Source organism: Anomaloglossus baeobatrachus, chromosome 2, assembly GCF_048569485.1.
Source record: "Anomaloglossus baeobatrachus isolate aAnoBae1 chromosome 2, aAnoBae1.hap1, whole genome shotgun sequence".
NCBI classification, from domain to species: domain Eukaryota; kingdom Metazoa; phylum Chordata; class Amphibia; order Anura; family Aromobatidae; genus Anomaloglossus; species Anomaloglossus baeobatrachus.
Genome location: NC_134354.1, coordinates 663,477,697 through 663,491,272, shown reverse-complemented (window position 1 = coordinate 663,491,272; position 13,576 = coordinate 663,477,697). Strand labels below are relative to the sequence as shown.

Here is a 13,576-nt window from a genome sequence, read left to right as displayed (position 1 = left end):
ATCTCACAAGTGAAGGTGTGTATAGAATCAGCACGATAGCGCCAGTATGGCACTGGATTTAGCTTATATAGGAATGTCCTGGTGGTTGGTCCTCCAAAGTGAATATGCTGTATGTCATTATGTTACAGCATTCTTCAAGGGAACAATACATTTGTTTAAATGAGGCCTAAGTGCGGAGGATGTGACATGCTTACTATAACTGCAGATTCCACCTTATAGAACTTTAAATAAATATCAAAAAAAAAAATAAATTCTGAAAACAAAGACAAAAAGGTACTAGAATATAAAGAATCTTATCACAGAGCAGAGCGGTGTCTGACCACATAGAAATGTTCCTAAAGTGATTCTGGAATTTCTGCAATGTTACATTTATAGCAGAGTTGCCTCAACCCTCAAACTGAGATCCTAATAAGGCTCCAGGTCACTTAGTCCAAGCATCAGATAAAAAGGAACAGTGTGCCCAGAACAGAGCGAGCACCGAAATACCCTCCAGACAGAATCCTGACACAAATAGAAGGTTTTATGACGACCCAAAATATGTTAAAATCCCAAAACCCAATTAACCCTTTTGCGCCAGAGCCTGTTTTCACCTTCATGACCAGGCCAATTTTTTTTTAATTCTTCCCAGTGTCACTTTATGAGTTAATAACTCTGTAACGAGTCAACTGATTCTGACAATGTTTATTCGTGACACATTGAGCTTCTTGTAAGTGGTAAATTTCGGTCACACTGTGATTATTCATATATATATATATATATATAAAAAAAAAATAAATAAATAAAATTTGTAATTTTGGAACTTCTAAATCTGAAAATAAGGAGCGCTGATAGTGTAATACCAACAGATCAGTGAGGTATATCGGGAAATATACACTCACCTGAAATGGTTGTGACAGTCACAAGCACTAATACGCATAAGATAATGGCGTCTGCTGCAGCCCCACGTGGATGTGCATACAAAAGGGAGAGGATAGGGGGTTAATGCCGCACATCAGCCGAAATGAAGATGTAAAACGTTGATGATGATAACTCTTTCTTTTATTCCATAGGTCTACGTGTTTCGAGGTGAAAACCTCTTCCTCAGGACCAGAAACATCAACATAAAAGCCTGTTGATGTTTCTGGTCCTGAGGAAGAGGTTTTCACCTCGAAACACGTAGACCTATGGAATAAAAGAGTAATCATAATCAACGTTTTACATCTTCATTTCGGCTGATGCGCAGCATTAACCCCCTATCCTCTCCATTTTGTATGCACAGGTAATTTTGGAACTTGGAATTTTTATACCCTTAAGCCAGAACATTCTATTGCACAGCATTGTTAATAACTAACTTTTGGCACATGTTTACTTTATAACACAAAGGTTTTTAAAATGTGATGCTGATTAAAGTTAGGAGGGGTAAACAAAAAAACCCCCACAAAATTGGGCTGCTTGCCGAATCGCTGCGTTCTAAGAAGTGACATGTCACTTCATCCGTGCGTTCTGCATGCTGTCTATAGGGAGAGGCAGCATGCAGAGCGCACGAATCTGCCGGCACCATGCGCTTCAGAACGCAGCTTTTCAGCTGCGCTCTGAAGCGCACATTTTCGGTGCGGTGCAGAGCGCATACGTGCGCACATAGTCTAAAAAAGGAACATTTTACTTTTACCCAAGATAAAAATAAATGTTACTTTAGGCCTAAAGTTTAGACTTTAGGGTAACCGGAGAAAACGGTCTCTACTATTTGTTGTGCAATTTCTCCTGATTATACAGATAAAGCCTGGAGCATGTGCACTGAACGTGGGTGTACGTTCCCAGATTCACTTCATATGTGCACACGCTCCGGGCTTTATCACATCTCCTTGGCAGTGTACACTAGGTGAGTCTGCGCTCCCGCTGCTCTGTTGCTGCTGCAGGAGGAGAAGGAAGAGTCACCAGAGAGCCCGCCCCCATGGACGATTTACAAAATTTACATAGCAAAAAGGTACAAGTTTATAAAGTATTTAATTTGGTTTCAAAGGGGCCACAAAAGAGAGAATTTTGTTTGCTTGCCGTAAATTCTTTTTCTTGTAGTTCCGTATTGGGAGACCCAGACATTGGGTATATAGCTTCTGCCTCCGGAGGAGACACAAAGTACTACACTAAAAAGTGTAGCTCCTCCCTCTGAGCATATACACCCCCTGGATAACCAGATCTAGCCAGTTTAGTGCAAAAGCTGAAGGAGAATAGCCACCCACAAGTAAAGACAGAGCAAGAACCGGAACAACCGGAGCCTCTGTCTACGACAACAGCTGGTGAGAACACGCGGAACAAGAAACTGCCAACAGGCAACAGGGAGGGTGCTGGGTCTCCCAATACGGAACTACAAGAAAAAGAATTTACGGCAAGCAAACAAAATTCTCTTTTTCTTTATCGTTCCTATGGGAGACCCAGACATTGGGACGTCTCAAAGCAGTCCATGGTTGGGAATAAACAGAAAACTGAGAAGTAGGCGGAGCCTAACTTCACAAATGGGCGACCGCCGCCTGAAGGATGCGTCTGCCCAAGCTCGCATCTGCCGAAGCATGAGCATGCACTTGGTAGTGCTTTGAAAAGGTATGCAGGCTAGTCCAAGTGGCAGCCTGACAGACTTGCTGAGCCGTAGCCTGGTGCCTGAAAGCCCAAGAGGCACCGACAGCTCTGGTCGAGTGTGCCTTGAACCCCGGCGGGGGAGGCACCTGAGTACACTGGTAGGCATCGGATATGGCCGACCTAATCCAACGAGCTAAGGTCGGCTTAGAAGCTGAGAGGCCCTTACGCCGACTTGTGGTTAGAACAAAAAGAGAGGTGCACCGCCTAAGAACAGCGGTGCGAGACACATAGATCCGGAGCGCCCGCACCAGATCCAGAGTATGCAATGCTTTTTCAAAGCGATGAACAGGAGCCGGACAAAAGGAAGGCAGGGAAATGTCCTGGTTAAGGTGGAAAGGAGAGACCACCTTAGGGAGAAAGTCCGGAGTCGGACGGAGAACCACCTTGTCTTGATGAAAAACCAAAAAAGGTGACTCCGAAGAGAGCGCAGCCAAATCAGAGACTGAGGGAAGTTATGGCCACTAGAAAAAGACAACTTTCTGTGAAAGACGAGACAAAGAAACCTCCCTAAGAGGCTCAAAGGGGGTTTTCTGCAAGGCCGTGAGGACCAGATTGAGGTCCCAGGGATCCAAGGGCCGCCGGTAAGGCGGAATGATGTGAGATGCGCCCTGCATGAAGGTGCGCACTTGAGCCAGCCGGGCGATACGCCGCTGGAACAACACTGACAGAGCCAAGACTTGTCCCTTGAGGGAATTGAGGGATAGTTCTAGCTGCAGACTGGACTGTAGGAAGGACAGAAGGGTCGGCAAGGAAAAAGGCCAAGGAGCATGGCCGGAAGAGCGACACCAGGACAGGAAAATTCTCCAGGTCCTGTGATAGATTTTGGCCGAGAAAGACTTCCGAGCCCGAGTCATAGTGGAGATGACTTCGGGAGGAATGCCGGAAGCAGTCAGGATCCAGGACTCAAGAGCCACGCCGTCAATCTGAGAGCCGCAGAATTCTGGCGGAAAAACGGACCTTGTGAGAGAAGGTCTGGACGGTCCGGAAGATGCCACGGCACCTCTACGGACAGATGGAGCAGGTCTGGGTACCAAGCTCGCCTGGGCCAGTCCGGAGCAATGAGAATGACCCGACGGCCCTCCATTCTGATCTTGCGCAGAACTCTGGGCAAGAGAGCTAGAGGGGGAAACACGTAGGACAGACGAAACTGGGACCAATCTTGAACCAGAGCGTCCGCTGAAAAGGCCTGAGGATCGTGGGAACGAGCCACGTAAACCGGAACCTTGTTGTTGTGCCGGGATGCCATTAGATCCACTTCCGCAGTGCCCCACTTGCGGCAGATTGACTGAAACACTGCCGGATGCAGGGACCACTCGCCACTGTCCACGGTTTGACGGCTCAGATAATCTGCTTCCCAGTTTTCCACGCCTGGGATGTGGACTGCGGATATGGTGGACTTTGAGTCCTCCGTCCATTGAAGGATGCGTTGAACCTCCAACATTGCCAGGCGGCTGCGTGTCCCGCCTTGGTGATTTATGTAGGCAACCGCTGTCGCGTTGTCTGACTGGACTCGGATGTGCTTGCCCGCCAAAAGGTGGTGAAAGGCTAGGAGAGCTAGAAGCACAGCTCTGGTTTCCAGCACATTGATCGAGAGGGCTGATTCGGACGGAGTCCAAGTGCCCTGTGCTCGGTGGTGGAGACATACCGCTCCCCAGCCGGATAGACTGGCATCCGTGGTGAGGATCACCCAGGACGGAGCCAGGAAGGAGCGTCCCTGAGACAGAGGGCAAAGGGAACAGCCTCCATTGGCGCCACCATCTGACCCAGCACCTGCATTAGGTGCCTGATGGAATGACGGCAGGGCCTCAGCAGAGAGCGCACAGCCAGATGGAGGGACTGCTGTTTGACTAAGGGCAGCTTCACAAGTGTCGGCAGAGTCTCGAACTGCATCCCTAGGTATGTGAGCCTCTGGGTCGGAGTCAGAGTGGATTTGGGCAGATTGACAAGCCACCCGAATTGGGCTAGAGTGGCGAGAGTGAGCGAGACACTCCGTTGACAGTCTGCGCTGGATGACGCCTTGACTAGGTCGTCCAGGTAAGGAATCACTGCCAACCCCTGGAGGTGCAGAACCGCAACCACTGCTGCCATGACCTTGGTGAATACTCGAGGGGCCGTGGCTAACCCGAAGGGGAGAGCCACGAATTGGAAATGTTCCTCTCCGATTGCAAAACGTAGCCAACGCTGGTGTGAAACTGCAATTGGCACATGCAGATAGGCATCTCTGACGTCGATGGATGCCAGGAAATCTCCTTGGGTCATTGAGGCAATGACTGATCGCAGAGACTCCATGCGAAACTGCCGCACCTGAACATGCTTGTTGAGAAGCTTGAGATCCAGGATGGGCCGGAAGGAACAGTCCTTTTTGGGGACTAGGAAGAGATTTGAGTAGAAACCTCTGAACCGTTCCCGGGCGGGAACCGGCACAATTACTCCGTTGGCCTGCAAGGATGCCACGGCCTGAGAGAAGGCGGCGGCCTTGGAGCAGGGGGGAGTTGACAGAAAAGAAGGGAATTTTGTTTACTTACCGTAAATTCCTTTTCTTCTAGCTCCTATTGGGAGACCCAGACAATTGGGTGTATAGCTTCTGCCTCCGGAGGCCACACAAAGTATTACACTTTAAAAAGTGTAACCCCTCCCCTCTGCCTATACACCCTCCCGTGCATCACGGGCTCCTCAGTTTTGGTGCAAAAGCAGGAAGGAGGAAACTTATAAATTGGTCTAAGGTAAATTCAATCCGAAGGATGTTCGGAGAACTGAAAACCATGAACCAAAAGAACAATTCAACATGAACAACATGTGTACACAAAAGAACAACCAGCCCGAAGGGAACAGGGGCGGGTGCTGGGTCTCCCAATAGGAGCTAGAAGAAAAGGAATTTACGGTAAGTAAACAAAATTCCCTTCTTTGTCGCTCCATTGGGAGACCCAGACAATTGGGACGTCCAAAAGCAGTCCCTGGGTGGGTAAAAGAATACCTCGATAAAAAAGAGCCGAAAACGACCCCCTCTTATAGGTGGGCAACCGCCGCCTAAAGGACTCGCCTACCTAGACTGGCGTCTGCTGAAGCATAGGTATGCACCTGATAGTGTTTCGTGAAAGTGTGCAGACTAGACCAGGTAGCTGCCTGACACACCTGCTGAGCCGTAGCCCGGTGCCGCAATGCCCAAGACGCACCCACGGCTCTGGTAGAATGGGCCTTCAGCCCCAAAGGAAGCGGAAGCCCAGAAGAACGGTAGGCTTCAAGAATCGGTTCCTTGATCCACCGAGCCAAGGTTGACTTGGAAGCCTGCGAACCCTTACGCTGGCCAGCGACAAGGACAAAGAGCGCATCTGAACGGCGCAGGTGCGCCGTGCGAGATACGTAGAGCCGGAGTGCTCTCACCAGATCTAACGAGTGCAAATCCTTCTCACATTGGTGAACTGGATGAGGGCAAAATGAAGGTAAGGAGATATCCTGATTGAGATGAAAAGGAGATACCACCTTAGGGAGAAACTCCGGAACAGGACGCAGAACCACCTTATCCTGGTGAAAAACCAGGAAGGGAGCTTTGCATGACAGCGCTGCCAGCTCCGACACTCTACGGAGCGATGTAACTGAGATAACCCTGAGGACGCTAGGAGCCAGGGCTCAATGGCCACACAGTCAGGTTGAGGGCCGCAGAATTCAGATGGAAAAACGGCCCTTGAGACAGCAAGTCTGGGCGGTCTGGGAGCGCCCACGGTTGACCCACCGTGAGGTGCCACAGATCCGGGTACCATGACCGCCTTCGGCCAATCTGGGGCGACGAGAAGGGCGCGACGACAGTCGGACCTGATTTTGCGCAGCACTTTGGGCAGCATCGCCAGAGGAGGAAATACATAGGGCAGTCGAAACTGCGACCAATCCTGAACTAATGCGTCCGCCGCCAGAGCTCTGTGATCTTGAGACCGGGCCATGAATGCCGGGACCTTGTTGTTGTGCCGTGACGCCATGAGATCGACGTCCGGCGTTCCCCAGCGGCGACAGATCTCTCGAAACACGTCTGGGTGCAGAGACCATTCCCCCGCGTCCATGCCCTGTCGGCTGAGAAAATCTGCTTCCCAGTTTTCTACGCCCGGGATGTGAACTGCGGAGATGGTGGAAGCTGAGGCTTCCACCCACTGCAGAATTCGTCGGACTTCCTGGAAGGCTTGACGACTGCGAGTGCCGCCTTGGTGGTTGATGTATGCGACGGCAGTGGCGTTGTCCGACTGGATCCGGATCTGCCTGCCCTCCAGCCACCGATGAAAGGCCAATAGGGCTAGATACACTGCCCTTATCTCCAGAATATTGATCTGAAGGGATGACTATCGGAGTCAAGGTTCCCTGAGCCCTGTGGTGGAGAAAAACCGCCCCCCACCCTGACAGGCTCGCGTCCGTCGTGACCACAGCCTAGGTGGGGGGTAGGAAGGATTTTCCCTGCGATAGAGAGTTGGGAAGGAGCCACCACTGAAGTGACGTCTTGGTTGCAAGTGAAAGAGAGACGTTCCTGTCGAGTGAAGTCGACCTCCTGTCCCATTTGCGGAGAATGTCCCACTGGAGTGGCCGCAGATGGAATTGCGCGAAGGGCACTGCCTCCATCGCTGCCACCATCTTCCCCAGGAAGTGCATGAGGCGCCTCAAGGGGTGTGACTGACCCCTAAGAAGAGATTGCACCCCTGCCTGCAGCAAAAGCTGTTTGTCCAGCGGTAGCATGACTACTACTGACTGAGTATGAAACTCCATCCCAAGGTACGTCAGTGATTGGGTCGGTGTCAACTTGGACTTTGGGAAGTTGATGATCCACCCGAACTGCTGGAGAGTCGCCAGAGCGACTGTAAGGCTGTTTTGACATGCCATCTGAGAGGGTGCCCTGACCAGAAGATCGTCTAAGTAGGGAATCACCGAGTGGCCCTGCGAGTGTAGGACCGCCACAACAGATGCCATGACCTTGGTGAACACCCGTGGGGCTGTCGCCAGGCCGAAAGGCAATGCCACGAACTGAAGGTGTTCGTCCCCGATGGCGAAACGCAAAAAGCGTTGATGTTCGGGCGCGATCGGCACATGGAGATAAGCATCCTTGATGTCGATCGATGCTAGGAAGTCTCCTTGTGACATAGAAGCGATGACAGAGCGGAGAGATTCCATCCGAAACCGTCTGGTGCTCACATGTCTGTTGAGCAGTTTGAGGTCCAGGACGGGACGGAATGAACCGTCCTTCTTTGGCACCACGAACAAGTTGGAGTAAAGGCCGCGACCATGTTCCTGGAGGGGAACAGGGATCACAACTCCTGTCTTCAGAGCGTTCACCGCTTGAAAAAGTGCATTGGCTCGCTCGGTGGGCAGAGATGTTCTGAAGAAACGAGTCGGGGGACGAAAGCTGAACTCTATCCTGTAACCGTGAGACAGAATGTCTCTCATCCATCGGTCTTGGACATGTGGCCACCAGGCGTCGCAAAGCGGGGAGCCTGCCACCGACCGAGGATGCGGCTAGGGGATGCCGAGAGTCATGAGGAGGCCGCCTTGGAGGCAGTGCCTCCGGCGTTTTTTTTTTTTTTTGGGGGGCGTGCCTTAGACCGCCACGCATAAGAGTTCCTCTGGCCCTTCTCTGGCCTGTTGGACGAGGAGGATTGGGACTTGGCTGAGGGCCGAAAGGACCGAAAACTCGGTTGTATTTTCCGTTGCTGAGGTCTCTTCGGTTTGGACTGGGGTAAGGATGAGTCCTTTCCCTTGGATTCCTTAATAATTTCATCCAATCGTTCGCCAAAGAAACGGTCGCCAGCAAACGGTAAACCGGTTAAGAACTTCTTGGAAGCAGAGTCTGCCTTCCATTCGCGTAGCCACATGGCTCTGCGGACTGCCACCGAATTAGCGGATGCTACCGCTGTACGGCTAGCAGAGTCCAGGACGGCGTTCATGGCGTAGGACGAAAAAGCCGACGCCTGAGAAGTCAAAGACGCAACTTGCGGAGCAGAGGTACGTGTCACCGCATTAATCTCAGACAAACAAGCTGAGATAGCTTGGCGTGACCACACGGCTGCAAAGGCCGGGGCAAAAGACGCACCTGTGGCTTCATAGATGGATTTCACCAGGAGCTCTATCTGCCTGTCAGTGGCATCCTTGAGCGATGAGCCATCTGCAACTGATACTGCAGATCTAGCCGCCAGTCTAGAGACTGGAGGATCCACCTTGGGACATTGAGCCCAACCCTGAACTACGTCAGAGGGGAAGGGGTAACGTGTGTCATTAAGGCGCTTAGTAAAGCGCTTGTCCGGAAAAGCTCTGTGCTTCTGGACAGCATCTCTGAAGTTGGAGTGATCGAAAAACGCACTCCGTGTACGTTTGGGAAACCTAAACTGGTGTCTCTCCTGCTGCGAAGCCGACTCCTCTATAGGTGGAGCTGGGGGAGAGAGATCTAGCACCTGGTTGATTGACGATATAAGGTCATTTACTATGGCATCCCCTTCAGGTGTATCAGGATTGAGAGCAACGTCAGGGTCAGAGCCCTGAGCTGCGACGTCCGCCTCATCCTCCAGAGAGTCCTCAAGCTGAGACCCCGAGCAGTGTGAGGAAGTCGGGGAAGATTCCCAGCGAGCCCGCTTAGCCGGTCTGGGACTGTGGTCCGTGCAGGAGTCCTCCACGGGGCCACCCCGGGAGCACGCTGCGGCGCAGACCGAGAGGGGCCTGGAGGCGATGATCCAACAGTGCCTGGGGCCTGTGTAAGGACCGGTCTGGACTGCAAGGCTTCTAATAGCTTGGCAGACCATTTGTCCATAGACTGAGCCATGGATTGTGAAAGTGACTCAGAGTTTCTCAGCAAAAACTGCCAACTCTGTCCCTGCCGCCTGGACAGGGGAAGCAGGAGGGTCTGCCTGAGCCGAGGGGCCCACTAGTGACCGAGGCTCCGGCTGGGCAAGTGCAACAGGGGTCGAGCATTGCTCACAGTGAGGGTAGGTGGAACCCGCAGGTAACATAGCCCTACAAGAGGTACAGGTTGCAAAAAACCCTTTGCCTTAGCGCCCTTGCTCCCTGTGTGTGTCCACCAGATTCCCTGCCTTAGGTCTCCCAGAGCTCGTTCCTGAAATTCCACCGGCAGAATGTTGTATAAAAATGGCTGCCGGAGCTCTCAGGGGAGGAGGGAGCCGTGGGCGGCGACTATTAAAGTGCTGGAATCTGGGGCCCTACAGTGATCAGTGAGGGGGGGGGGGGGGGGGGGAGGAGGACACCTAAAGTATGCTCCAGCCCTCACTGCCGATGTCAGGTCGACCGTCCCTGCCCTTACCCCTGACTGGCAGGCCCGGGGGCGGGAGTTATGGTACTAGGCCGCAATGAAGCCGGGGACTAGATTTAATACCGCGGCCGACAAACAGGCGCGGTCGGCGCGGAAGTCCCGGTCTTCACAAACCAGCAGCTGCTGCAGCGTCTGTGAAACAAGCGCTCCATGCACCGTCCCCATGGGGACACAGAGTACCTTTTGATGCAGGGCCTTGTCCCTGAGGATACAATAGACTCCTGTCCGGCAGATTCCCACAGGGGCTGCGGAGAGAGCCCGGTCCCAGTGAATGGATGACCGGTTAGGATCCCACTTCATCCAGAGCCTCTAAGTGATGGTGAAGGAAAACGGCATGTGGCTCCAGCCTCTGTACCCGCAATGGGTACCTCAACCTTAACAGCACCGCCGACTTAGTGGGGTGAGAAGGGAGCATGCCGGGGGCCCTGTAGGGGCCCTCTTTTCTTCCAACCGATAAAATCAGCAGCTGCTGCTGACTAAAATGGAGATGCATGAGTGGATGTGTGCCTCCTTCCACACAAAGCATAAAACTGAGGAGCCCGTGATGCACGGGAGGGTGTATAGGCAGAGGGGAGGGGTTACACTTTTTAAAGTGTAATACTTTGTGTGGCCTCCGGAGGCAGAAGCTATACACCCAATTGTCTGGGTCTCCCAATGGAGCGACAAAGAAAATCTGTTTGGCGGGCTGGAAGAGAATTCTATCCTGTAGCTGTGGGAGATGATATCCCACACCCACTGATCGGAGACGTGTTGAAACCACACGTCGCCAAAGTGGGAGAGCCTGCCACCGACTAAGGACATTGCTGGCGCGGCCAGATAGTCAAGAGGAGGCTGCCTTAGCGGCAGCAGCTCCTGCGGTCTTGGTCCTTGGCTGAGTTAGTGGCTGAGGCCGAGGGCTTAGAGGATGACCAGTAGCTTCCTTAATAATTTCATCCAGTTGTTCACCAAATATCCTGGATCCAGCAAAAGGGAGCCCAGCAAGGTACTTCTTTGAAGAAGCATCTGCCTTCCACTCTCGAAGCCACAAGATCCTGCGGATAGCGAGGGAATTAGCCGAAGCCACCGCAGTGCGGTGAGAAGCCTCCAGCATGGCAAACATGGCATAGGATGAAAAAGCTGAAGTTTGGGAAGTCAAGGCAACCATTTCGGGCATAGATTCCCTGGTGAGGGAATGCATCTCCTCTAGAGAAGCAGAGATGGCTTTGAGAGCCCACACTGCTGCAAAAGATGGGGAGAACGAGGTCCCTGCCGCCTCATATACAGATTTGGCCAGAAGGTCAACCTGGCGGTCAGTGGAATCCTTAAGAGAGGTGCCATCAGCCACTGATACAACGGTCCGGGCTGAGAGTCTAGACACCGGAGGGTCTACCTTTGGTGAATGAGCCCACTCCTTGACCACCTCAGGTGGAAAGGGAAAACGGTCATCAGAACCACGCTTTGGGAAGCGTTTGTCAGGACAGGCCCTAGGCTTGGTCACACTGGCCTGAAAACTGGAGTGGTTAAAGAACACACTCCTTGTCCTTTTAGGCAAGGTAAACTGGTGCTTTTCTGCCAGAGAGGGTTGCTCCTCTGATATGGACGCAATCAAATCACTAACATCTGAGTCACTTTCGGACAGATCAATGGGGCACATGGAGGTAGCTTCCGAGCCCCCCGTAAAGGCATCCTCCTCGTCCTGCGAGTCAGCTCTTGAATCAGAGCCGCGGGACGAGGAAGGAGAGGGGACCCTGCGTCTCCTTTTAGGAGGACGGGGTCTGGGACCAGATGAAGATTCCCTGTGAGCTCCGCTGAGAGAGCCCTAGCAGCAGAGGCGCCCTGAGAAGGGGGCTGATGCATGTTCAGCAAAGTCCGGGACAGCTGTCCCATGGAGTCGGCAAAAGACTTGGAGATTGACCTAGAGAAGGATTCTACCCAAGCCGGGGGTTCAGCCACCGGAGCCGGAGCAGCCGGAGGGACCACTGTGGGTGCGATTCCAGGCTGAGGCATTGAGCAGGCATCACAATGTGGATATGTGCTCGGTTCAGGCAGCACAAGCTTACATGCAGTGCATATTGAGTACAGCCTTGCAGCCTTGCTCCTCGTGTGAGACATGCTGCTGAAGTGGGGGCTCTGAGCCAGAATGACCCCCAGAGAGTATATAAGAAGGTCCACAACCGGAGGTTGTGGCTTACCAGACCGTTTGTGTGCCCTCCAGATCCCACAGCCAGGACCCCCAAGCAGCTTAGCAGGGATGCTGCAGCCAGCGCTGATCCAGAGAAAAACGCTGAGAAAATGGCGCCGGAGCGAGGAGAGGGGGCGGGACCTGCTCTTAGAGCGGGATCTGGAGGGCCAAGGAGATTTACAGGGGAGGGGACATGTACTCAGAGAGGAGTGTCCCACCCCTGTGCCGAACGGCCGCTGGGCGGAGCCGCACTGGCCCTCTGCATGACTGACATGCGAGGGCAGTGAAATCGAAAGAAGGCCTCCGGCGAAGCCGGGGCCTAAATTTAAGCGATGCGGCCGGCGCGCAGGCACCATCGGCGCGGTTCTCAGGCGACAACCAGAGAACCGGCCGGAAATGTCAGAAAAGTTACACAGCACACTCTCCCATCATAATAAAGTACAGGGACCCCCCAACATAAACGTCTCAGGTACTTCGCTTGCTGAGACGCAGGGCCATGTCCCTGGGGATGAGTGCTCCGTCCAGCAGGATCCTGAAGGGCTGCGGATGGAAACCGGTCTCCTGCAAAGCATGGAGAACCGTGCTGGCTCCCACTTCAAGCCAGAGCCCGAGGGATGGTGAAGGAGCGCGGCATGTAAGGCTCCAGCCTTTGAATCAACCTTGCAGCACCGCCGACACAGTGGGGTGAGAAGGGACATGCCGGGGGTCCAGAGGACCCGCTTTTCTTCTAACTCTTTCCAAAAATGAAAAATCAGATGAGAATGCATGTGTGGATGTATGCCTCCTGAACACAAAGCATTGAACTGGCTAGATCTGGTTATCCAGGGGGTGTATATGCTCAGAGGGAGGAGCTACACTTTTTAGTGTAGTACTTTGTGTGTCCTCCGGAGGCAGAAGCTATACACCCAATGTCTGGGTCTCCCATAGGAACGATAAAGAAAAGTACAGGAACCTTGCTAGAATGCAGCCCAGGAGCTGCAGAGGGGGAAACTTTTAGGTTTAAAGCTAAATTTCTGATGACCGGTTCCCTTTAAAGCACTCCTGATCAGCACAGGGTAAACATATTGGCGATCACCAAACAAACAAGCAAAATTGCTCATTAGGTCAGGATAATCTCATTTATTCCTGCAAAAATAAAAAAAAAAATAAAAAGTCAGGAATTCGCACCATGTAAACAGGGGATGTGCCTATGATGAAATTTGTTGTGTCTCGGTACAGTATATCACATCATCAATGATTCTGTTGCAATCATTCGTTGGCTGGTGTAGATTGTCAATGGATAGAGAGATCGATCTATCTATCTTATATATACACTGTCTTAACAAAATGAAAATTAAGTCATTTTGAGGGGCAAAATAAAAATGACCAAAACAAAAAAAAAATTAATGTGTTTGGATAAGTGCGCATGTGCGACTGGTGTCTACTAGATCGGCGCCCTTTAATACTGCATTGCTGGGCTGTAATAGGCACGTCTCATTGTGTATTGTCAACCTAATTAGAATGTTAGATCTTTTTAG

General features: G+C 52.2%; 1 protein-coding gene across 1 annotated transcript in view; it reads right to left on the bottom strand.

The window, feature by feature from the left end:
* Positions 1 to 13,576, bottom strand: part of PIP4K2C (phosphatidylinositol-5-phosphate 4-kinase type 2 gamma) — a 121,323-nt gene that overhangs the window by 34,322 nt on the left and 73,425 nt on the right. The gene's annotated exons all lie outside the window — the stretch shown is intronic.